Here is a 22,742-nt window from a genome sequence, read left to right as displayed (position 1 = left end):
TACAATCGCTCACCCTTACCAGTCTCTAATAATGATTCGTTTACTTTTAGGTTGCCTCTGCTTGTTAATTTATTTATTTGTACATTGTCTTTCTGTGTCTGGCCTATTTTACTTACTCTAATATCCTCTAGTTCCATCCATTTTTCCACTTGACTTTAGAGCTCATGCCCTTACACACCAGGCCATTTCTTCTGATGGTTGCCCATCTGGTAGATTGAGCATGGTATCTCCTGGGTGTTTTAATTTGTGTTTCCATGATTGTTAGTGAGGGGGAACATTTTTTTTTTTACATTTATATGCATTCTTTTTTTAAAATAAATTACTTCTTCATATCTTTTCCTTATCTTTATAATGGATAGTTTACTGATTTGCAGTTCAGGACATGATTCCATTCTGACTTCTTAGTGATGGATCATTACTTATACAGTGGTGCCTCAGTTCATGAGCTTAATTCTTCCCATCATTCTGATTGCAGAATTCGCTCCATGTACTATGCTTGCAATTCAGCTGCAACCAGCACTGTGGAAAGAATTAAGTTGGTGAACCAAGGTGCCGTTGTATCATAAATAAAATTATCAGCGCAGCCAAGTATTAACTGAGTCTAGATGGCACCTGAGCTAATAAAATGTAGAATATATGAAATTTGAAAATGTTTGTAGACATTCAAGAAATTTTCATAAAACATAAACATGGATTCATTCATCCAGCAAATAATCTTTAATTAATGATATATCTGAACTACACACTGGGCAAGGTATAAGAAAAACTATTCAGGTTTGCACAAAATGCAAAATAACATCCCAGATCACAGAAGGGTTAGTAGAGATTTTATTCAAAACAAAGTGCCATTAACCTTTACAATAAATTGGTATATAATGAATGCATTACTAATTGTTTTCAGTTGCTGTTGCCAACAGTCCTATACTAAAAATATGCAGAGTATCAATTAACCAACATAAGAATCTGCCAATGTAAATATTTTTTAATGTTTATGCATTATTAGCTTTTCAATGAAGACAGTACCCCCAGAGAATATTTTAGTCTTCCTACCCTCCATTCCTTTTTCCTCCTTTTCCTTCCTTTTTTAATTAATTTTTTTTCTTGGAATGTCAAAATATGGTGTTCTGTACAGAGCAGACGCTAAGAATTATAGACGGATATTTTAGGTTACTATATTTGAGCAGGAAGCTGTCTGTGGTAGCGAAAGGAAAACTTTAGGAATAATTGTGCTTCTTAAATGTAGGCAGAACCAAAAGGTTTTTTTTATGTGTTTGTGCACACTCTCATGCTGGAGAGGAAGAAGAAATCTACTTCCTCATTTGATATTCCTCCAGAACAACCCTGAAATACAGAACGTTTAATGAGTCCAGGTGTTTCTCTATGCGTATTGGGCAGGTGCACTCATAGCAAAACCCAGACCTTGTGGAACTATAGTCACTGCTTTCAAGCTCCTTTTTAGTAATACTAAGAATGCACACACACCTGCTGTGCCTAGAAGTGTGATTGTCTGAGTGCATCTGTAACTCTTTGCTTTGCTTCAGCATGAGATAACCAGATACTGTCCTTCCCCAGTTTTCTTCTTAGGAGACCTCCAGGCCACCCATCCACCAAGGATGCTTTCTTCCTGTCTCGGAGTCTGGAAGTTGGGAGGTGCTTATTCATTTCCATTATATGTTTCCAGGCCTCTCTTTCTTTGGATTACAATGAATGCTGGTTGGGTGACAATCCAGAGGTGGCATGTCAGTCTAAGAATAGCTCAGAGCATTGTGCAGGTGTCTTGGTGGGTGAGGTGCAGATCAGGAGCTGTGTTTCTGATTTGCCTATATTTATTCCATTCTTCTCATGCCTGGAAAATCCACTGTGGGGTCATGAGCATGTGAAAGATACAATAGCCACAAATTGTGTCTTGGAGTCACCTTTAGATTATCCTCCTTTGAAGAAAACCCTGGGCAATGAGTAACTTAAATAGCCATTTATAAAAGACAAAAATAATTAAGGGAAATGACTGTTTAATGAGTCTGTCAGTAAGTAAAATTGATTCACCATCTATTGTACCACATAGAGTTCTCTGCACACCACTATAAATTGACCACTACATACCTGTGTTCTGAAGCCTCTGAGCTGGAGTTGGTTGGTGCGGCTGAAGTTCTCTGAATTGGGGCGATCTATTTTAATAAGAGCTCAGCTGATTCATATATATATATGAATCAGCTGAGCTCTTATTAAAATGCAGATTGTGACTCATTAACCTGAGGATGGGCCCAAGGATGGGATTTCTAACCAGTCCTCCAACACCCAGGAATCTGGAATTGTTGAAGACCCACACTCTCACCCAAGGATGGGATTTCTTCTTCATCAAAGCATTGTTGATATAGTTCAAGTAATGTTGGATCTAGTATCACAAACCTGGGTTCTAGCTCTGCTACTTACCAATGGGTAACTTTCAGAAAGCCACCTATAGAAGCTATTCTCTGCTCCTTAGCTCGAATCTCAAACAGTTTACCCTTGTGGGTGCATGCAATATGGCTCATGCCATCTGGGGCTGAGAAGGATTATGGATTTGTTGTTATTGGTGCGGCCTTTAGAAGGGGATTTTGTTTTTGTCTTTCTTTTAGAGAAGATGATAGCTTTGAGGTCCATGAATTATTCAAGGCTGGAGTAAGAACCAGTGGTGAGTCGGGCAAGTGGATCTGTGAGATCCAGTTTGGTGGTAAAGACAGAAGAGTGGAAATGGAGTGAGGAGAGGCAGGAGCACAGTGGTAGGATGGTGTGCAGGGAAGCAAAGAGGAAAGGGATGAAAAGAGAAGCTGCAAAGGCAAGAAGCAATAAATTGTGTTGGTGGAGGAGAGGAATAACTAGAGCATGAACCATGTTGGCAGCAGGCGTAAAAAGGACAGGGAAGACTAGAGGGATAGTGCATGAATTACATACCAGGTGTCATCTAGGGATATGGAGTGAAAAGAATTGCAGAGGGAAAGAGAAATCAAAGGTACATTTAGTGAGGATGACGCAAACATTCCAGAGGCTGAACATGGGTATTTATTTGGGTGGTAGGCTGAGAAAACAGACTTAAAAACCTTTGAGGTGAGATTTTTGTGAAGGCTGAATTTTCATCTGTGGATGAGTAGGAAATATGGGACCAAGAATATAACAGGACATGAAAAATGGCAAATAGGAGGAAATGGCCCTTCAGTGGAGCCATGGAGTCTGCTGGAACCAGCAGAGGAGTGATCAGTGGAATCCAGCGAGGCTCCTGATCCTGCTTGTGCGTGTGGAATACCTTACACTGCTTCTCTCCAAACTCAGCTCTTGCAAACCCACTGTGTGTGCCCATTTTCCCAGTGCTGCAGGCAGCATGCACAGTGTACCCTTCTCACAGGCACAAAAGCTTCCTTAAAGACGAGGCAGTGTGGAGACCGCCACTGTGTGTGAAGGAAACCAGGGGCTGTACTTTGTCCCAAGCTCCTCTCAAGAGGGCCCAGCACTCAGATCTTAGCAAAGGGATAAACAGTACAAGACAGCGAGTTTAAGACTAGTTATCTCATGCTGGGGATTTAGCGCAGTGGATCCGCTGCCTGCTTCACAAGCCCAAGGTCCCGAGTTTGATCCCTGGTACCAAAATAAATAAATAAAAACAGAGCAGTTATCTCACTCCTGAGCTCTGCCACTGGAGTGGTGTGGTGTCCATGAGATTATGTACCATCAGACTGCAATAATGGGCAGCATAACTGACCAAGGATCCAGCTGCTGGACTCTGAAACTCACTGCTGCATTAGCTTGACCGCAAGCTTCTCACAGGTTGCTTTCAGCCAGGACTAAGTGTGTCAGGCTGGCTAAGGTAGCCTCTTTCTGGGATGAGTTCCCCTCTGACAGACACCTTCAGGCCGAGGACTCCCAGCAGCCTCATAAAACCTTTGACTCTCCCTTAGACTGCATAGCTATTCAGATGCTTCCGAACTCTCTCTCTCTCTCTCTCTCTCTCTCTCTCTCTCTCTTTCATTTAAGTTAGGCGTGATGGTGGCCTGACAGCTGTCCCTGTCTTCCCAAGCTCCCTCCTTCTTTCTTCCTGCACTGTTGTTTTCCCCAAAGAAAGTCTAGCATGCTTAATCCCACTTTTCAGAGGATCCTGACTAGCACAAGTCAGGACCAGTAGGGGGAGGGTAGATGAGTTAGATTTGCATCAGTCATTAATAGTAAATATTAGAATAAGGGAGAAGAAAAAATGTGAGAGAATGAAAAGATGAAAATAAAGTGTTTGTAGATGGGGAGGGGAGGAGGGGGTGAAGGGAGGGCAGGGGTAAGGGGAAAAAATGAGAATCAAGACTTGTCATGTAGAGGTACAAGATCCCAACAATGAATGTAACTGTACTGTATCCCTAAAATGTACCAATAGACTCAATTAAAGCTGGAAAAAAAATTTAAAAAAAAGAAAAAAATAGTAAATATTAGAAAGAGGGAGGATTCTTGGAAACACACATAAGCTGAAGAGAAAGAGGTAGGCACATGGAGGAGGAGTCAGGGAAGGTAATGCTAGGCGTCCTCCCTGTCCATACTCATTCCTGTAAACCCTTTACTATCAATGTCCACACTCCATCTGTAATCCCTATTTTAAACCTTTTGTTCTGTGGCCACCCACCACCTTCTGTTCATTGAGCTCACTCTACTGTCCCTGCTCCAGCAATTTTTTCACCCTGCGAACATCTACAGCCTGCTGATCCTGTCAGCCAACATACTACTGACCCACACCCTGTCTTGCTGTGCCTTCTCTCTTACCTCCTGCATGAGTCAGTGTCCTTGTGGCTGAGACACACTGACATCCACGACTTGATGAGAGGGTTACTTTGGCTCATGATTTTGAGGGGTTCAGTCCATGATGGGCTGGCTCCAAGGGATGTTAAGGTGAAAGACTGGAACACTGGAACAAAGCTGCTTAGTTCAAGGTAGTAAGGAAGCAGGGCAGGGAAACAGTACCAGAGAGGAGTGGGAAAGAGACCAAACAGTACCCAAGACCATGCCTCCAAGTCCCACCCAGACACACCACAGAACATGCTTACTAATCAGCTAAAAGCCTTTTTTAGTCCAAGGAAGTTGACATACCAGATTAATGTTCCCCCTTCTGTAAACATTATTGTTCTTCATAAGCATCTCTTCTCTGCGTAAATTCATTCTCTCACCTGTCCCTGGTTCTTCATTGCACTAGCGAACAAATCCCCAACTTGGTCAAATCCAACCCTCTGTCTACTCCAGACTTATGCAACTGTAACTTAAAATGATCAGAGAATAAACAAACAAACAACACCCCTAATGGGCACTTTAAAACTCACGGCCACCAACATGAAATTAGCCTTCAAGTTCCAGTGGACTATTGGGCTTCGTTTTTCTAGTCCATTTATTCACCTACTTTCTACTTCACTGTTTCTTGTCCCACTTCCCTCTCTATTGTCTGATGCTCCCCCTTTTGTCATTTTCTCCTTCTCAGTAGCAGTGATCCCCTTCTTCTGGTTTCTCAGACCGGAACCTTGAAGTCATCTTGGCCTCTTTTTTCCTTACACCCCACATCCAGGCCATTGGCAGACTCTGTTGGTTTCGCTTTCTGAATAGCTCCAAAATCACACTCCTCATCACATCCCCTCTCTCCACCAACTTGCACGTAGTTCTCTGCAGAGCTGCCAGATGGCTTTCCTGCCACTCAGCTTACTTCCTACACCCAGTCCATGCAGCAGTCAGAGGGATCCTGTCAGAGCTCACCATCTCTCTGCCGACAGCCTCCGGGAACTTTCCAGTTCACAAGTTGTTGCAAGTGGAGGTGCTATCTATGCCCCACCCCCAGTGCTGGCCCAGTCCCCCCTCAATTGGCTCTCTCACTCTAGCCTCACCAATCCATCACCGTTGACCATAGCTCCTGCCACTCTGGCCTCCTCATGGACTCCCCAAACTCCCCCAAGGACTTCAGCATCTCTGCCCTTGCTGTCCCTCTTCCCACAGTGCTGAATTCCTCACTTCCTCATATCTTCTCTTGAGCACCTCCTCTTTCAGTGTGGTTTCTCTGACCTCCCATATCGAGAGCAAGACCTTTCCCCGCCCCAAGTGCTCTCTGTCCTCCATGTCCCGGTCAGTCTTTTCTCCTTACTTAGCACTTACTGACACCTGACATCGAATGTGTTTGCGTGTTCATCTGTCTTCTTAAACTAGAATGCAAGCACCCCTAGGACGGCTCCCCTGGCAGGAAGTAAAAAAAAAGGTGCTCAGTAAGTATGAGGTGTGCTCAAACAATATGGTGAATGTTTAAATTTTATTAGAGTAAAAGACATTTACCTTCCATGGTCATTTTGACTTTGGACCAGAGCCAGAAGTCCCAGAGTACCAGATCTAGTGAATAAGGACACATTGTAATATTTTTATTTGACAGAAATAGCTGTTAATGTTTTGAATCAATTCAGAAAATTGAGGCAGACCCTCAATTTAGTTTCAGAGCTGCTTCAAAAAAGTGGGAAATACAATGTGGAATGTTTGAAGTGTGGGAGAATTTTGAGGGGGATTAACAGCAATCGATCTTTTACTGTAGTACATTTTTAAAAATTGTAAGCATGCACTATATTTTAATCACACCATGTAGTTGCCAAATTAATGAATTAATGAGAAGTAAAAGAGGGAAGAAAGTCCCACCAATGGAAAAAATAAGGAGAGACTGGTTTAGGCCAATAAGGAATATTATCAGGGAGACTATTTTGATGGAAAAGGCAAGAAACACTGGAGAAGAGAGCTTATCATGGTGGAAAGGCAGGGCTGACATCAAAGTTAGGTTTCTTGACAGGCACACAAAATTCTTCCTCTAAGCTTCCATCCCCTGATTTGTAAAATGAACACAGCAATACCTACCTCGTGGGTACTGTGAGACTGAAAGCAGAGTGCGTGGGCATGAGGCGTGGTGTGTGCTGGGTTCTCACGGCATTCATCTGGGCCTGAGTTAGGTCCATGAGTGGATGGATTCCTTGGGTCCTCTCACCCAGTGGAACTTAGAGGGACTATGAGCCGCCATTTGCTCCTTGAAAAATTAATTAGATTATGGAAAATATCTCAGAGTCCTTAGGGTGGAAACAGTTCCAGGATTTGAAATTAACTGTAGTAGAGAAGGCAAGGATGGGGCTGGGTAAGCTGGGAGGCTGTCATCCATGTGAGGGTCGGGCTGGGATTTTCTACCCTCTGTCTACAGCTTGAGGAAGGAGCAACTTTAAGGGGAAACAAGTGGTGATGTATTTCTGTATTCAGCGCACTGACATTGCTCCAGAAAGAAATGAGAAGAGATTATGCAGGAAGGGAATTGAGTCTGTCATGAGCTTTAAGAGAGAAAGAAAAAAAGACATAGAAAGGAGCTGTTTGTTGCTCTTTGTTCAGGTTTTTACCTCAAGAGTCTGTTTATAAAAATGTTCTCTCTTGCCCAGCCTCTTTTGCTCCAGCCTGATGGCTCTTTCCCCCCTCACCTCCTCCCTATCTTTCTCTTGTTTGAGTTAAAGCTCTTTCCTTGATTAAATAATGAATAAAAGCTCTTACTGAGTCTGGCTTTCCTGGACCTAGGGAGAAATTACAGATATATGTACATACATATACATGCAAAACAGTCTGAGATAAGAGGCTCAAGATAAACAGGCTTGTCCTTGTTTTTTTCTTCCTTTTAAAGAAGTATCATTCATGAGTAACACTTGCAGCACAAATTTAAAATAGGCAAGCCAGCCCTACATGCAGATAGTTTGACTTACTAACACTCTTGTTTTATAAAATTTATTTTATTTAAAATTATTATATTTACTTATTTGTGTTTTTACAGCCCTATGGCTAAACCTAAGACCTTCCAAATATAACACAAGTGCTCTGCTACTGAGCTACAACTCCAGCCCTTTCAAGAGTTAAGATCTTGCTAAATTGTCCAGGCTGGCCTCAACTTCTCATTACTCCTGCCTCAGCCTCCCAAGTATCTGAGATTACAGGCATGATATTTATGTTTTTAAAAAATGGTTAAGGTGGGGAGTGGAGGAGGGGATGAAGGGAGGGCAGGGACAAGGGGAAAACATGAGAACCAAGACCTGTCATGTAAAGGTACAAGATCCCAATAATGACTGTAACTGTACTGTATTCCTAAAATGTACCAATAAACTCAATTTAAAAAATGGTTTAGGGCCTCCTTCACTAGAATTGCTAAAATACTGTCTATAGAAGGAAGACAATCCAGTTCATAACCAGCATTTCTATTTGCCCTTCTTTCGCGAGGCTGCTGAATTAAGGCAAACTACTTGCCATGTGTCATCTGTTTGGCTGTGTCTCTAGGCTAGAAGCACTGGCTTGTTACAGCGCTTCTCCATTTAATCACATCGCATAGCTAGCTGCAAAGAGAAGTAATGGTAACTCCACCCTCCCGCTCCATCAACCTACATGTTCCTTCAAATTGTTATCCACTACAGATTCAGAAAAGAATCCTACTCTTCTCCACTGATAAACAATGACATAATGAGATGTTGAGAAGAAATTTTACAAAGACAATAAAGGAAGACAAAATAATATTTTAATGCCATAAAATGAATGAGCAGCTCTTGAACAGATTTCTGAGCCGAGTTCACTTGTGTTTAGCTGCATTGTGTTTGACAGTGTTTTTAGATTCTGCAACCAGGAGACTTAACAGAAGAACAGTTGTGAAATATAACACTCGTTCCTTGAACACAGTGGCTAATATCCATCCACCCTCCCAACGATTGTTTATGAGCTATGTGGTAAAGTTACATAGAGACAAAATAAACCAGTACCATTTCTGGCCTCAAGGAGCTTGTAAGCTACAGAGGCAGGAAGCCAGGCATCAATGGACAAATCATAATGATTTGAAGAAAATGTTCTGAAAGGAAGGATCATGTTTTTTTTTCCCCCACTAAGTTTATTGTACTTTTTAGGTTATAATATACTGACATTCATTATTTGGAATTTGTACGTTTACATGATATATTTTGGATCTTGTTTTTTTCCCCATTCCCTTGCTCTCCCTTCAGCCCCTCCACCCCTCCCTACTCACAAAGATTTTGTTTCCATTTTTTCCTTTTCTCATTTTTATTCCTTTTCCTTCTTTCCTTTCCCCTACCCTTCTTACTTCTCCTCCCCAGTTGGACCTTTGCTTCTCATTTCATATCATCTATTATACATTTTAATCCATATTTACACTTTCAGAGAAGCTAGTCAGTATTTACACATATGTCCTATTTATTTCACTGAAGAGTATCGCCTCATTGTGCATCCATTTTGTCTCTATAAATGTCTCTAGTTTATCATTCTTTATGGCTGAGTAGTACTCCATTTTATTTAAAAAGAAACATTTTCTTTATCCAGCTTCCAGTTGATGGGCAATTGGGCTGTTTCCAATTTCTAGCTATTACAAACTGTGCTTCTATGAACATGTGTGCACATATATCACTGTGGTATGACTCTTTCAATTCTTTTGAGAAGATACCCAGCAGGGGAATAGCTGGATCAAATGGGACCTCTAACCCTAGTTTTTTGTGGTATCTCCATACTGATTTCCACAGTGGTTGTACCAGTCTATGCTTCCACCACTGTTAGATTATTTATTTGAGCTTGCTCTGTTTTCCTAATATGAGAATTCATTGCTATGAATTTTCCTCATAAGACTGCTTTCATTGTGTCCCATAGATTTTGATATGTTGTATTGACATTGTCATTTAATTGTAGAAACTGTCTGATTTCTCCTATGACCCATTGATTATTCAGAAGCATGTTATTCAATTTCCATGTGTTTATGAAATTCTTGTGGTTTCTTTTGCTATTGATTTTCAATTTCATTGCTCAATGCACTGATAATATACAGGGGATAACTTAAATTCCTTTGTACTTACTTAAACATGTTCTATGAGCAAGTATGTGATCTATTTTGGAGAAAGACCCATATAAAGCTGAAAAGAATGTGTATTCTGATTTTGTGGGGTAGAACACTGTAAACATCTGTTAAGTCCATTTGTTGAAGAGTTTGAGTTCTAATATTTTATTGTTTATTTTTTGCCTAGCTGATCTAGGTATTTGTGACAGTGGAGTACTGAAGTCCCCCACTACTATTGTATTAGTGTTTACATGATTTTTCATGTCTGTTAGTATTTGTTTAATATAGTTGTATATACTAGTATTTGGTGCATATATATTTATGATTGTCATCTCTTCCTCTTGGATTATTCCCTTTACAAGGATATAGTGTCCTTCTTTGTCTCTCTTAATTAGTGTTGGCTTGAAATGCATTTGATCTGCAAATAGGACAGCTATTCCTGCTTTTTTTTGGGGGGGTTCCTGTCACATGGAGTATTGTTTTCCACCTTTTAACTTTCAGTCTATGAATTTCTTTTTGAATTATGTCTTTCTTGTATGCAGCATATTGTTGAATCTTGCTTCTTGACCCTTTCGGACAGTCTGTTCCTTTTGATTGGTGAATTGAGACCATTAACATTGATGGTTATAGCTGATATGTATTGACATCCTTGTTGTTACCTTTGCTTGTTGGATTCGCCCCATTTGCATTTAATTTCTTATCTTGCCTGATGGATTCATTCTGCTTCCTGGGGTTGTGATCCTCATTGTCTTTTTCTCAGATATTGTTTTACATTTTTTGGAGTGCTGGTTTGGAAGTTATGAAGTTCCTCAGGTGCTGTTTGTTTGGAAAGTATCTTATTTATCCATCAATTTTGAAAGATAGTTTTGCAGGGTACATCAATCTGAATTGAAGGTTGTTTTCTTTTAGGGCTTGAAATATTTCACTCCATGCTCTTCTTGACTTGAGGGTTTATGTTGAGATGTCTGCTGTGATTCTGATGGGCTCTCCCTTGTATGTGATTTGTTTCTTTTCTCTAACTGCTTATAGGATGTTGTTCTTCTGCTGAGTTTCTGGAATTTTAACTATTATATGTCTAGGTATAGATATTGAAGGTTGTTTTCTTTTAGGGCTTGAAATATTTCACTCCATGCTCTTCTTGACTTGAGGGTTTATGTTGAGATGTCTGCTGTGATTCTGATGGGCTCTCCCTTGTATGTGATTTGTTTCTTTTCTCTAACTGCTTATAGGATGTTGTTCTTCTGCTGAGTTTCTGGAATTTTAACTATTATATGTCTAGGTATAGATTTTTTTATCACAGCTAGTTGGAGTCTTATATACCTCACTTATGTGTATGTCAAGTTTTCTTTCCTGCTTGGGAAACTTTCTGCCATTACTTCTGTGAACACTTTTTTTAAATGTCATTTGCACTCTCTCCTGTTTCTTCATTGACTCCAATCAGTCTTATGGTCTTCTTTGCATTCTCTAGTAGCTGCTGGATTGATTTATCATGATCCCTTACTATTTTTAAGAAATTTTTCTTTTCCTGGTCATTAATTGAAATACTGCATTCTATGTCTGATATTCTGTCCTCACATTGGCTTATTCTGCTGTGTAAACTTTCAGTGGAGTTTTTAATCTCCTGGATATCTGTTTGCATCTGTTTCATGGATTCCATTTGTTTGCTATGTTGGGATTCCATTATGTTCCTCAGCGCCCCAATTTTTTTTTTAATCTGCTTGTGCTCTAAATTTGTTAGTCATGTCTTTCATTATGGATACAATATCTGTTGTTATATGAGAAATTATTTCTGATTTCATTTTTTCCAGATCCTCTTTCATTGCCAGTTCAGGAAGTTCAGGTGGTTGAGTATTAGATTGTTCCATCTCATTTCCCTTTGGGGTTGCCTTAGGTGATCTGTGAGTCTGGTTTTGAGACTTGTTTATGAGTCTTCTCATTTCAACAGTTGCAGCCTGCTGTGCCTTTGTTGAATGACTCTTTGCTTGCCCAGAGGGCTTCAATTCTCAACAAGCCTCAGAAAGGCCTTCTCTCTGCTGCTCACCAGTGCACCAATTCCTGGGTTCAGAAAGGAAGCCTTCTGGATCCCTGAGCTGCTCTGTTGTCCAGGCCAGATTCTGTTTGGGGCCTGTGCACACTCTGGTTGGGGCCTGCTTACCTGTGTTATCTCTTGTCTTGGAGGGCCTTTGACTGCGGGGTGTGCACCCAAGTCATTAGTGTCTAAGCAGGCTTCTGGCTGGGGTCGGTGCACACTTGTCAATAGTATCTAGGCAGGCCTCTGGCTATTGCTTGTGCACCTGAAAAATTCTTTTCCAAACAGGTCTTTGGCTGAGGCCTGTGTGCCCAAGCTTCTGGTGTCTGGGCGGGGCCCTTTTAGGGATCTGCATGCACCCCTGCTGCACTGGTCCACGTGGGCTTCTTACTGAGATCTAGGGAAGTATCACATTTTAAAGACAGCACTTTAAATATTTCTCTTACAAAATAATGCTGGAAATCTACTCAAGAGGATGTATAGTCTTCAGTAAGAAAAAGTATAGAAAGAGGGCTTTAGGAACAATAGGAGACAGGAGACACAAGCTAAGACAAATAGAGTCAAGCTGTGGCAGTTATACATTACTGTGCAATAAATTTCTCCACAACTTAGAAAATTAAAACAACAAATGTTGATTGTATCATAGTTTGTGTGGCTTAGGAAAAGCCGAACAGCTTAGTTGAGCAGTTCTGACTTAGTGTCCCTCTTAAATTGCAATCAAGACATTTAAGAGCGGCAGCTCCTGTTTGGTACTGTGGGATATGCTAACTTCCCTGGGTGTGGGCAGGAGGCCTTATTCCTCGCCACATGGAGCTCTTTGAGAGTCTTTGCAACATGAGAGCTGGCTTCCTCTGAAGCACAAGCTAAGAGATGGAAACAAGAAGTAATCCATAATACTGCTATGTCTTCTTGGAAGCCACAAACTGTCATGATAGCCATCTTCTATTTATAGAAGCAAGCCCTTAAAGTATAGCCCATGCTCAAAGGGATGAGAATTAGGCTCCATCTTTGGAAAGGAGCAGTAGCAAAACAATCCACAGCCACCACACAAGCTGAGGAGGACTTTGCAGCCATGTTAGGATGTATTGATCCACTAAATCTGCCATAGCAAAGCACCGCAGATTTAATGGCTTCAACGATAGCAAGTGATTTGCTCACAGTTGTAGGGAAAGAAGTTTGAGGTCAAAGTATCAGCAGGGTTTTTAAGGCCACTACACATGGCTTTAAATGCTGCCTTCTCCCCCATATTCACATCGTCTTCCCTCTGTTCATCTGTGTCCTGGTCCTCTCTTCCAATAAGGATATTAGACTTGCACCCTCCTGCTGACCTCATTTTACCTAAATAAGCATTTTAAAGACCCATTCTTCAAATACAGCTAATTTTTGGTAGTGGAGTGTGGTAAACAGGGCTTTAACACATGAATTTGGGGGCACACATTGAGTATTTAATATTAAAACTTTGGTATTCTTAGAGCAATAGGGAAGAATTGCAGTAAGTTGAGCATAGGGGTGGCACTGTCAGATTTGCATTTTGGGATTCAGTTATAGGGAGAAGGAGTATTAGGTTGACTGGAAATCCTTATAGTGCCAAGGTGAGAGGTGAGGGGTATTTGGATCAAGGTGGAGGCACTAGAGACAAAGTACAGTTGATGGATACAAGACACAATCAGAATGCAAAATTGTTAGGACTGGATAAATTGCCTATAAAGAGCAATAGCAAGAGAGAGTTGGTGATGATACCTGGATTTGTGGCTTCTATACCTGGATGGTGGTGAAGCTATTGCTGGGATAGAGTAATAAAGCAAGTCTACTTTTAGAGGCAGTGATGACATCATGGACTTGTGGTGGGTGTGCCACGTTGAGGAACCTAGTAATCAACCAAGTCAACATACCTCTTGAAATATTGTGTAATGCATCCTTGTAAGACTGAGAGGAGAAGTCTGTGCTTCAGGTGTAAGTCAGTAAGTCACTGGCAGAGAGATGCTGTCTTAAGAGAGGACCTGGGTGAGGTTGCATGGTGATATGGTGTGAATAAAGAGAGAAAAGTGCATGGGGATGAAAAGACTTTGGTGCATACAAATATTGGCTTTATAAGCTTCATCAGTCAGTTTTTCCATACACTAAATTTGAAAGTATTACTTAGCTAGGTCTTTATAAAACCTGGTATCATGTATATGAGAATAAGTTAAGGGCAAGAAAGCAGTCAAAACACTCTGCGACATGGCTTATGATTGTATTCCATAAAAATTTTTAAAAAGGTGGTGAGATGGCTGAAGAGAACTCAGAGCACTTTTGAATTATATTGGCCATTTCTAGGGCAGGTTTCCTGTGCACAAATAAATTTAGTCCATTTCAAATGGATGGGACAAGAACCAAGTCAAAAGGATACTGCAGTGGGCTCTCTTCCCAGATGACTCCCATTCCTGCTCTCTGGAGGATCAGTCAGGCCCATGTCTAGCTGCATGAGATCATGTCCCACACACTGTGGGGGTGGAGAGCCTGGCCTTCCTCAGACTCTCCATGTTCTGACCCAGCCTGGACCCATGCTTCGGTACCTAATAGTATTCTTAGGTTCTTTGGCACCTAATAGCATTTTTTGCCCTCTCCCAGCCCTTCCCATATATCAAGGGACACATTTTCTCCCTTTGTTGCTATTTCCACCTCTGCTAATAACATTTTTGACTGACAAAAATGTCAGGGGAACCCAACTACTTTGCCAATACCAAGTGCAAAATTGAACCTAATTAAGTATGAAAATTAATTAAATCTGAAATAATTTCTGAGGGATCATAGAAATGAAGGTGGATAACCTTTTGAGGGAAGCCCCCTCCGAGGAGATAAGACTTGGAAAAGATTTGAGAAAGAACTTGGAACGGTTTCAAGGTGGCAAGGCCCCTGCTGGGTATCATTCAGTGGGTCTAGCAGCTGGGCAGAGGATGGGCCTGGAGAGAAAGGTTTATGTTGGAGAAGAGAACAAAATGAAAAAACTTGATTACGCTCTATGGCAGCAGCCTGCTCATCTGTCAGCTAAGCTACCAGACTTTCCCTTATCTGAGCATTGAAACCGACAAAGAGATTAATAAACCAAGTTCAAGGCTGAGAAAGGACAGGACCTCCAGAGAACTCAGTCAGTACCTGTTTGAGTCTCAGAAGCTGATTTAGGGAGTATAGAAGGAATTGGGCCATTGCTTATTTTGTGAGCACAAGGCATAGAAAGATCATCTTGCTTTCAGGTAGGCTCTCTCTGCTTCAATTGTCCCACCTGTAAAATGGAGAGAACGATATATCTACTTAGGCTTGCTTTGGTAATAGGACAAAGGACACTCTTAGAACTGGGTCTGGCACATAATGAGCTTTTCGTACAACTGTGACCACCTTTTTCCTATTTCTCCTTCTTTTACTATTGCTGTCACAGGAAACTCTAAAACTCTCAGTGTCCTGGCAGCAGGCTCTCCAGGGTTCCTCCCTTTCCTGCTGGTCTCTGATTCTTAGCCTGCTCTATGGAGTCATCCTTTCTTCTACTTTTAAGTGTCAAGGTATGGCCAGGGTACAACTGGACTCTTTTTTTTCCTGTAGGTGTATGTTCTCCATGATGATATCTAGTTCCTCCCATACAAATGCTTCATTAACTTCTAAAGTCTTAGTCTTAAAAGGCCCAAGCACAACTCCGGACTCCCCCACCCCTATCCCACAACATACCATCACCAGACACGCCTCATTTTAACAAATGCCATGGTGATACACCAACTTGCTCAGTCCCCAGTGGCACCCGGAGGAACTTTGGATTCTTCTCTCTTCCTTACACCTCACACCCAATCCATTAGTCAGTCTAATGTATGCTACCTCTTAAGCACACCTGGGGTGTGTTCACACTTCTCTTATTCCTTCAGGGACTCCCATTTTAGCCTCAGGCACCAAGACTGCAGCCTCTGACTAATTCTGCCTGATTCTTCTTGTGTTCCACTCTAATACCTCTCCATACAAAGCCAGAGAGACTGCCAACTAATTATACCAGATCAAGCCCAGTGACTTCTTATCATAATCAAAATTAAATCCAAATGGCTTCCCCTGGGTCATAAGCCAGTGCTCCCAGTGCTGCTGCCACCTTCTACCTCTTCGTTTTTCAACTGCTATACCAGCCTTGCTGCTCCCCTGCCCTTGCACAAGCCCCCCCATCCTCTCCTCCCCTGGCATGCCAAGCTGTGCCTTAGGAGGGTCTATTCATCACTCAGTATGACTGCCAACTCCTCCAGGGGGCCCAATCTAAAAGAAGCCACCCTGCCCCTCACCTCACATCAGTCTATTTTAACTATCTGCATTCACTTATCTCTAAGTAATTGTTTCTTGTTTATGCATTTTACTTTTGTCTTACAATGTACAAATACTATAAGAAAGACTTTATATCTGTCTTAGTCACACTGATATTCTCAGAACCCATAATAGTACCTTGCACATAGTAGGTGGTCAATTAAAAGTATTAAATTGTAAGAACCTCAAAGTAATTGAGTAAAAGTGAATACAGTTTGGATCCAGAAATAAGTTAAAACCCTGGTTATTACCATGGGACTTTATTATGTTGCCTATAACCTTGATTATAGCAGTTTGACGTTGAACTTCTTTATCAACCACTCTGAGCCTTCACCTATTCATCTGTTAAATAGCAATACCACTTACCTTGTTGAATTTTGCAACACTTGCAAAAAAATAATAAATGCGTGGAAAGTAGAGTGCCTTGGCAAACATGGATCTCCAGCAAGTCTTACTTATTTTTATTAACATGGAATCTCTGGGTAGTAATGGAAACCAAGGCCTCAAGGTACTGAAGAGAAAGAATCAGTGGAAGAGAAGTTGTCTTCCCTGGGAGTCAATAAAAGGAGAATGAGGAGAGAAAACACAACCTGCAGTCTCTCCCCATCCCACCCCACCCCCATCGCTGGCCACCCTTTTATAATGCTGCTGTTGGTGGTGCTCTTAAGATGTACATAAATATTGGTGCATTCTAATGGGACTGGCATGGAGGCTGATGAAGGCAATGAAAGGCAAGGTTATTGATGTCTGTCTGAGGAACTGCATGGGATCCAAGCCAGGGCTGTAACAAGGATCCAAAAGTTGCATCAAAGCAATTGATTCTCTATCACCTCAGGAAGATGTGCATTCAGGAGAGCTGGCAGCCTGGCCAGCCATGGCCTGCACTAATTAATGAAAGATGCAAATGGCGCTGCTCGCAGCACCACTGCCCTCCCTGGAAACCTGCAGGCCTCTAATCCAAGAAGTGTTTGGCGCTTTGGATTCTTAGTGATACAAACAATGGAAGAAAAGCTAGGACACACAAGGTATTTGATGCTACCAGGTGTCCCTGTGACATGTTTTAGCAAAAGAGGAGGTGATGGGGGGCTGTGGGACCCTTCCAGGTTTACCCTGTGTAGCCAGGCTGTTGTAGAGCCTGATGAAAAGCACAGAGCTCCTGGAAGGAGCCACTTGAAGATTCCCAGCTCACCCCTCTGGTCTTCTCTGGGCTTCATATGTCCCATCAGTGGATAGGTTCATGACACAAGGCCACAAGGCCACCCAGAGTTTTGAGCCTCTGTGCCTAGACAGTTATGTCTGTGTGCTGCCCATCTTCCCACTAGCCTGAGTGCCTTCTCCCACTCCCCAGCAGTTTTGTTTTATTTGTTTACAGATGCTCAGGGCCCAGCATGGTGCCACGGTCAACTCACAATGCTTGCAGAATGAATAAATAGGTTTTGACAACACTGTCTTATCTCTGGCTCTCATCATAAAAGATGTGGCCTTGGCCTTGTGGCACAGAAAAACTTCTCTGAGAGGACTAGAAAGGTGAAAATAATATGGTATAGGCAACTCAGAGAGAATTGGCCTAGGAGTGAGGGAGAAGTTACTGATGTCACCCAACAACAACCCCCTCACCTGCTGACTTTGGAAACTGTTAAACTCAGCCAGCTCATGCAAAGGTCACAGCCAGCTTTGCTGATCACTTGTAGCTGGACAAGGCAAGGCCCATAGGCCCACTGGTTGGCAGTGCCATTCCCTCCCCTCTATCTGGCCCTACCTCCCTCTCCCCCTTGGGCTACTCAGTGAAGAAAACCAAAGCAAAGATGGGGTTTGCAAGTAGCAAAGGTATTTGGGGTCTTCAGCATTTCCTTAATCATCTGTTCATTCATTTGACTCAACTATGCCCTGGGCACAGAGATTTCCTGGGCTTCCTTATGAAAGGAGACAATAACCCTCAGCATGGTTACCCAGACAGCTCCCTTTCCTAAAGACAGGGCCAGTTTTGAAGTGCCTGGGCTGCAGGTGGCTTTCTGCTGCAGTCCACCCTGGATGGGGCCTCTTCCTTATCCTAAGCCCAGAATGCTCTGGAGCCTCATCATTCAGCAGAGCTAAGGACTTATTTGGTGTAAGGCATCTAGGGCCCTAGTTACTGAAATATCAAAAGGTGCTCATTAGAAGCTGCTCTGTTCTTTATGAGTTGCCTGCTTTCTTATCTTGCCAATGGTGGAAGCTGGGGTAGGAGCTCAGCACTGTATTCCATGTAGTTTAATTTATAACTTATGTCACATCAGCAATTAGTATGTATTGTTTACATTTCTTCTTAACGCTTTCACCAAATCCCTGGTGTTCAAGATGGCTGGTGTATTCATGCCTGGCTTGTTGGGAGACGTGAATGTGTTCTGGGGAAGGGGATATGGGTGGGGGGCTGCTGGCAGAGGAAGATGGGGCAGGCCAGGCTGTCTTCGGCCTTAACCATATGGGATGTATCTTACTTGAAACACGGGATCCTGACAAAAGCATCTGTCTCACACTGTCTGCAGTTAGTGTTTTCTTGGAGTGTGGGGAGCAGGGGACTGGATCAGGACTCAGTCCCACTTTGTCTTTGGGGAAGAAAGGAAGGGGAGTCTCAGCATATTGCTTCTTTTTTTCATTTGGGGTCCACCATGATTTGCCTCTGTCTAAAAAAGTTCAGAAGTAGGGAAGAGGTGAACTGAAAGTGGCTGAGTGAAGAAGGAAACCTAAAAGACAGGAAGAGAAGTAGCATTTTTATTTTGAATGCTGTGTTCCTGTCCTTATAGCATGATTCCTTTTTGTGGGTCTAAAGAATTGATAAGACGGATATAGATAGAGCTTTTGGAGAAATAAGCATTTGTAAGAAGACTATAATGCGGGGATAAAGGTGGTAGCAGAGGACAGAGTAGGCAGACTGATCCTTGAAGGATGCAGAGTGTAGGAGTCAGGTTCTAAGACATTTTAAAAACTTGAGAGAAAAGAGAAGTGAGATGATGTTTGTCAGGGGAAATAGTGATGCTTTTCCCTCTTCTGGTTAAGGCTTAGAAGAGGGAATGTAGGACTGATTCCAGGAAAAAAGGGAAGGGACCAGAGCAGACAGAGATGAGCCCAGAAGGACTTTGTGAGCCTGATAAGGTTTAGCCCCTGCCACAGTGACCTGACAATGCCTGGGGCTGATCACAGATGTAATTGTTCGTCATCGTCCCTCACCCCACTTCTGGAAAAGAATCAGGGATCCTTCATGAAAAGTGAAGGAAATGAGCTTTACAAATGAAGAATCTCAGAAACCCAGTGTTTGTACCTGGTTTTTAAGTTAATGTTTGGTGGGCGTATTACTAATGTTTTGCATAACACTTCCTAATGACTGTGCTGAGTGTTGTTTGCCTCATATTTTAAATATTCCCAAGTGTCTTGGAAAAGCTGGAGTAATACACAGTATGTCACAAAAATATTTCCCCAAAGGATTCCATGAATGCTAAATCAACTTTAGAGTTTTTCTTTCTATGAAAAAACTGTGTGTGTGTGTGTGTGTGTGTGTGTGTGTGTGTGTCTATGCCTACATGAGTGTACAAGTGCAGTCAACACTGAGATTCAGTCTCACATCTGGTGGTAGCAAGTTTCTTGGGAAAGAGGCCTTAGCACTATAATCCTACCGCCGGCATTCTTTAAGACCACTTCTCTCATTTTTTCAGGTGCAAACGAAATATGAGAAATACCGGTGAGCCACAGGGGTAATAAAGAAATAAGAAAGCTGACAGGAAAAAAAAAAACATGAGGTTTGTTGGAGTGAAAGGGAATAAAAGACATGTTAGTTTTATCCTGGTGAATTAATTATGAATTTTGCAGAGGATGATGGTTTTGGACATGACTGGGGCCCAGGCTGATATAGGGAAGAGCTATTAGTTGGATGTACTCAATGGAAAAGTGTCCCTAGTTCCAAGGTCTGGACTTGTTTCTTTCCAAACACAGGCTCTGCTTTTGTCCTTTTCATGCCCAAGAATATCCGTTGGAAAGAATGTCAAGATACAAGGTTGTGGGCAGAATGAAACTTTTAGACTCAACAGAGGTTAAACCTATGAACTTAACCCTATTACCACAGTTCTATAGCCAGCAGAATTAACTAGCCAGAGAGTGTAGGAAGTTGGGCTTTAGTGTGGCATGTAATCTAATGTTCAACAAGTAGTGTATGAACACATGAATGAACTGTTCTTTGGTCAGACACACTGGTAGACAAGGCTCAGGAGCTAGTTACAGGATTTGTGATTTATCATAAGAAAGTGATCAGTGAAATTTCAGTGCCTTTCCTTGATGACCTCAGAAAAAGCAAGCTTGGAGTAAACTGAGGATCAAATACTGAAGTGGGGGGGAGAGATGAAGTCCTCAGACGTGAATGAGAGAGAGAGCAAAGTGAATAAAATTCAAAGGAATGGGCAACCCAAGAATTACAGGGGAAAGAACTATTTAGATATGTGACAAGTATTGGAGAGTTGAAGGAGAATGAAAATTCAGATCTAATATAACTTAGAGGCAAAGAACTAAAGTTCTTTGACAAAAAAGAAAACAGGAAAAAAAAAAACAGTCAGGGCAGGTCTGATGTGTAAACTAGCAAGACTTGTACAATTTGGAGTGTCCCAACATGCTGAGGAGTATGAACAGGTGGTATCAAGCGGTGCTGCACAAAGTAAAGGGCTTCCATGGCCAGAGTGGTTTGGGAAACACGAGGGTAAACAGTGATACACAGGGTTCCCCCCCGTAGAGCTCAGGGCTCTTAATGCTGTCATGTTCACTGTCAGCCTAGCAGAACTGCCATTTTCTGAACTGAGCTGACTATAGAACATTTATTTTCATGGAGAGTTTGACAGAGTAGATATTCAAGGAAGATGCAGCAAGATTGTTCACGATGTTTCATTCATATCGGGTCTCTCTGGATTGCGGCGGTGTGGTATGCTGTATCCACTCCCTGTGTGATTTTGAAGGAGTTATGCGACCTCTCTGGGCTTCGGTTTCTTCAGATGCCAAGTGAAGCTGAGCTAGATGATACTGATGTCTGTCTTTCTTTCCTTCCTTCCTTCTTCTTCCTTTTTTTTTTTTTTTTTTTTTTTTTTTTTTTTTTTTGTAGTACTACTGGGCATTGAACCCAGTGCCTCCACACAGAGCTACAACCCCATCTTTATAATTTTTTTAGAGACAGCACCTCCTAAGTTACTAAGTTTCCCAGGCTGGGCCCAAATTTATGATCCTCCTTCCTCAGCTTCCCAGAGTGCCAGGATTGCAGGCCTGTGCCGTCGTGCCTGGCTAGGCTTTATGCTTCTAATGAGCTCTCTTTGAACACCAGAACCATGTGTATATTATGGAATAAATATACAAAACCCACCCATCATTTATTTAATTCTGTCTCCCTCACTGCCCCTCCAAAGGCAGGGTGTGTATCCATCTTGTGCACCACATAACTACAGCGCCTAACACAGGACTTGAGGCATAGTGGACACTTGAAACATTTCTTTGCACGAATGCATGAATGAGTGACTTCATGTTTGATAAACTATCATTTCATCCATGCCAGAAAGCAAAATGGAGTGTTAAAAGAGCAGGCAGTGACTGGGTCAGGCTGGGGGACACCCAGCACGCAGGTGCCACCGGTCATCCCTGGGGTAGTGCAGGCCAGGCACTGGTGTGCATGGGAAATCTGGCACTTCTGGGGTCTGGAGGTGAACCCCAGGAGCAGGGTGGCTCCTTTCCCACCACAAGGAGAGGCCTGGTTCCTACAATAGTTTCCTATTGGTGCAGGAGCTTGCAGCTCACAAATTGTCTGCTCACAGGACCAGGCTGCCTGCCAGCCAAGCTCGCTGCTTCATTGTCGGCTGCTGCAGCCTTGGTGGCTGGCAGTGAGAATCTATTTTCTCCCACTAAATTAATCACTGTTGGAAGCTGATCTCCTGGGGTTTCCTCACCCACACATCCTCACACACTCTGATGCACTCTCCCCTCTTTTCTGTCCCTTCACTGCCTCATCCCTCCTCCTCTGCTGCAGGTGTCTGGGCTGAGGCGGGAAACAGCCACACAGGTACCGGCAGGGAAACTGCACAGTTCTCTGTGTGATTGTCCCGCCTGGACTGAAGATAGAAAATGGGCCGCATCTGCTGGCCCGCATTGGAGGGGGACAGATGAGCAGAGGAAGCTGCTGAGAAGTTCCACCTGCTGGACTTACCCTTGGCTACTGCAGATGCCTTCAGATCTTCTCTCTGGCAAGGGCAGCAAAGGAAAATCACTCCATAAATCCACTTGTTCAAGGCAGGGCCACTCTGGCTTGAAGGTTATTAGGCTGGTCACTTCTAGACTATGTTTGATCAGTATTTGTTCAGGCATTTGCTGCCTATAAGATCTGGGAATTAACTTTATTTTTCTAAGACAAGCTTCTATCATCATCCTCAATTAGGCCACATGGGCTGTCCAATTTCTTGAGGAAATAAACTATGTGTATTTGTGTGTGTGTGTGTGTGTGTGTGTGTGTGTGTGTGTTTGCACCTGTGTGTACATGTA

The 22,742-nt window shown here is 42.4% G+C and overlaps 1 protein-coding gene and 1 long non-coding RNA gene across 4 annotated transcripts in view; one reads left to right on the top strand and one right to left on the bottom strand.

The window, feature by feature from the left end:
• The window catches only part of Tnr (tenascin R), a 407,880-nt gene that overhangs the window by 40,568 nt on the left and 344,570 nt on the right, over positions 1–22,742 (top strand). The window lies entirely within an intron of this gene.
• LOC104866335 overlaps positions 1,567–22,742 on the bottom strand; it is a 23,081-nt gene continuing 1,905 nt past the window's right edge. The window contains exons 2-9 of one of the 2 annotated variants that reach the window (XR_002025549.2): positions 22,411–22,444; positions 15,036–15,162; positions 14,290–14,358; positions 6,880–7,045; positions 6,316–6,369; positions 4,774–6,219; positions 2,101–2,165; positions 1,567–1,858 (exon numbers count right to left, since the gene is read on the bottom strand). This is a non-coding gene — a long non-coding RNA (uncharacterized LOC104866335). The remainder of the gene's footprint in view (positions 1,859–2,100; positions 2,166–4,773; positions 6,220–6,315; positions 6,370–6,879; positions 7,046–14,289; positions 14,359–15,035; positions 15,163–22,410; positions 22,445–22,742) is intronic. The other variant, XR_002025550.2, reaches the window with a different exon arrangement.

The sequence above is a fragment of the Fukomys damarensis genome, unplaced genomic scaffold (assembly GCF_012274545.1).
Source record: "Fukomys damarensis isolate Sample0158 unplaced genomic scaffold, DMR_v1.0_HiC HiC_scaffold_11, whole genome shotgun sequence".
Taxonomy (NCBI): Eukaryota; Metazoa; Chordata; class Mammalia; order Rodentia; family Bathyergidae; genus Fukomys; species Fukomys damarensis.
Note: the sequence above shows the minus strand (reverse complement) of the source record. Positions and strands in the feature narration are given on the sequence as shown.